Genomic DNA, 3,656 nt, shown 5'->3' with positions numbered 1-3,656 from the left:
AAAAAGCCTTGTAAAAACTGCCAAGAACGCCCACAACAGATGTCTGTACCTACAAACTTATGAAAAATGAATTTGCCAAGTCTATGACACCTCATATAAAACCATATAATATTTTAGAAAAAAAACAGCACAAATAAATTAATGTTAACCTTTTATTTGTATTTAGCCTTAATACAAACACGAAATGTGAAATCACTGTCAAATAAACATCTCAGACTCACCTTATTAATATTAATATCTTTAACTTCAAACTATATGCTAACATACACTACCAGTCAAAAATTTTTGAACAATAAGATTTTTTATGTTTTTTTAAAAGAATTCTCTTCTGCTCACCAAGCTTGCATTTATTTGATCCAAAATACAGCAAAAAAAGTAATATTTTGAAATAGTTTTACTATTTAAAATAACTGTTTTCTATTTGAAAATATTAAAAAATATAACTTATTCCTGTGATTTCAAAGCTATATTTTTAGCATCATTACTCCAGTCACATGATCCTTCAGAAATAATTCTAATATTCTGATTTGCATCCAGGGGCTTAGAGTACGAGAGCCTTTGCGTGTCACCGTAATTCTGCGAAGCGGGTGACAGTGATGTGAAATGTTCTGGCTCTTGGTCCACCACTGAAACGGTCGCATGTGGAGCAGGCCCAACTGAACTACAGGGGACGCCGCCGCCATCAGACCCAACAGCCTGAGACACAAGCCTACATGTACTCGGCGCCCTGTCTTGAACTGACCTAGACAGGTTAGGGCTGGACGATATGGCCAAAATTGATATCACGATATATTTCTTAATTTCGGTCGATACGATATAATTCCGATATCGATATGAACACTATTTATCTGAAATAGAAATCTTTTGTAACATTATAAATGTCTTTATCATCACTTTTGATCAATTTTAAGCATCCTTGCTAAATAAAAGTATTAATTTCTATAATTTCTTTCCCCCCAAAAAAAAGAAAAAAAAAAGAAATCATACTGACTCAAAGCTTTTGAATGGAATAGTGTATAATGTTACAAAAGCTTTTTATTTCAGATAAATGCTGATCTTTGGATATTTCTATTCATCAAAGAATCGTGAAAAGAAATGTACTCAACTGTTTAAATATTGATAATCAGCAAATCAGCATATTAAATTGATTTCTGGATCATGTGACACTGAAGAATGGAGTAATGATGCTGAAAATTTAACTTTGATCACAGGATTAAATTACATTTTAAAATATATTCAAATAGAAAGCAGTAATAATAGAATAGTAAAATATTTCAATTTTTTTCTGTTTTTGCTGTACTTTGGATCAAATAAATGTAGGCTTTGTGAGCAGAAGAGAATTCTTAAAAAAACAAAAAAAAAACATAAAAAATCTTACTGTTCAAAAACTTTTGACTGGTAGTGTAGGCTGATTATTCTTATAGATTGAAACAAATGTGCTTCAGCCAGGATAAAGAGTATGAAAAGTGCTCTGAGTTTCTGCAGAAAACCAAAAAAAAAAAAAAGCAACAACAAAAACTGTTGTTGCTGTAGACGGGCTTATTGAAAATGCAAACTGATTCTCTGCCAGCAGGAGGCGCTTTGAGTGCGGCAGAAACAGCGGCTTCCCCAGTAATGACTGTAATCAAAGCAGCTCCGCTCATGTACACTACTTTATCAGATAATGTCATCGAAACTTTTCTGAAGACAGTCGGTTCCCTTCAGAGATACATTCATATAAAACACCGGTGCCACATTTTGATTTTGAAACGTGCAGTGCTCATGTTTATTCAACGAAGTCGCCGCAAATAAATCAGTGTATGGAAAACACTGGTAATGTATATCGAAATATCGGAAATGTGTTTAAAAATCTGATGACCGTTATTGAAAAAAATTATATCGCGATACATATTGATATTGAATTATTGCTCAGCCCTACTTTGTAGTTTTACTGAGTATCAAAGATATTAGCAACTTTTACTCTCTACTTCACTTCATTTTTGAATGAGTTTCTGTACTCTTTACTCCACTACATTTGAAATGAGTGTTGCAGTTACACATTACATTTTGCATGGACCTAGCTTTTTCTGCAGCAGTATATTTCTGCTACAAAAGACGTGATATTGCCTACTACAGGGCATCGATAGTCCTAGATCTTATGAGTTTTGTCCTTACTTACCCAAACTTGTCAACAAGGCTACTTTATGTGAATGCGAGTTCCTTAAGTATTTGTGAACAAATATACCCCAGCGACTTAAGACTGGTTTTGTGCTCCAGGGTCACATATGAGATGAGGACATGACTGCAGCCGGCAATGAGGCTCAAACCAGCACATCCACTGAAAGAAGGCTTTGGCTTTTTAATTTGACTTAACATTATTTTATCTATCCTTTTTGAAGGATATTGTTGTTTTTTTGCTATTTTGAGGTGCTCAGTTTTATTTTGGTTTTAGAAAATAAACATAATTGTTCTCCTCACAAATCAACTCTTTCTTGCTTTTGTTAAGTTTTCTGTAACGGGTGTAACGGTACACAAAAATGACGGTTCGGTACGTACCTCGGTTTTGATGTCATGGTTCGGTATGGTTTCTGTACAGCAGGGGGAAAAAACTAAACATAAAATAGCTTTTTTAATATTAAACAGTGGTTTACTGAACAAATGGCTCTTTCTTTAAATACTTTTAATTACAATTTCTTAGGGATAAAAATCTACCTCAGATTCTGCTCTAAACTATAGGGAGCCCTTTTACATTACTAATATAAGGTTACATTTAACAACAGAGCCCACACTTAAATTTAATTACTAATTATTTTTATATAATAATCAACACTCAAATTAAAAAATTGAATGAAAACATGTAAATTGTAGGGCTGTGACGGTGGCAGATTTTTACCACTGGTATTGTGGTATGGTATTATATGGTAATGGACCAACTACCGCCGGTGGCGCGGTGTTGAGATATATATATTTTATGTTTCAGCTGTTCAATCGCACCGGCGCCTCGCGCGCACACACCCCACATATTCTAGCACTTCAAACTTACATCGCAGTCTGTTCATTATCAAAATTAAATACAGTCAACCAAACATATAAAAGGTTACACTGGTCAGTTTAAATAGACCGTAGTATACCGGTCCACTCTGCTGTTATGCCAAGGACGTTTTTGCTCATGTGAAGAGGATGATCTTTTCCGTCTATATGCGAATGCGTGTAAAGTACAAGCCTAGTTTACATTATAAATAATAGTTTAACATTCAAATACATTGAGAATATGGAAACATTTGGATTTGTGCCGAATGAGACGTGAGTAATAACCTCCAAATGTAGCCAAACCCGCGTTCGCTCCGTCTCGTATGCACGTACATGCACTGTCATGATCTAATGCACTGTAAATTTAGAATTTTTAAAAACAAATAGGCCTACCGGAAAGCAAAAATTTGAAATCTGACATTTTCCGGAACAGGATCCAGCAGGATCAAATTAAGTACTGGTCATAATACTCGTATGATAATGTTTCATGTGAGCAACAGTGTGTTTTGCTGCAGCAGCGCCGATGGAAGCGGTTCACTGACTGCGCAGCACAGCCACACGCGCCACAGTTACGTTTGGGATCATTTTATTTTAAATGCCATAATGTCAGTTGAAAACATTGCAATAGTGTTTTAAAATACAACAAC

This window comes from Sinocyclocheilus rhinocerous, unplaced genomic scaffold, assembly GCF_001515625.1.
Source record: "Sinocyclocheilus rhinocerous isolate Xijiao unplaced genomic scaffold, SAMN03320098_v1.1 scaffold1745, whole genome shotgun sequence".
Classification (NCBI taxonomy): Eukaryota; Metazoa; Chordata; class Actinopteri; order Cypriniformes; family Cyprinidae; genus Sinocyclocheilus; species Sinocyclocheilus rhinocerous.
Note: the sequence above shows the minus strand (reverse complement) of the source record.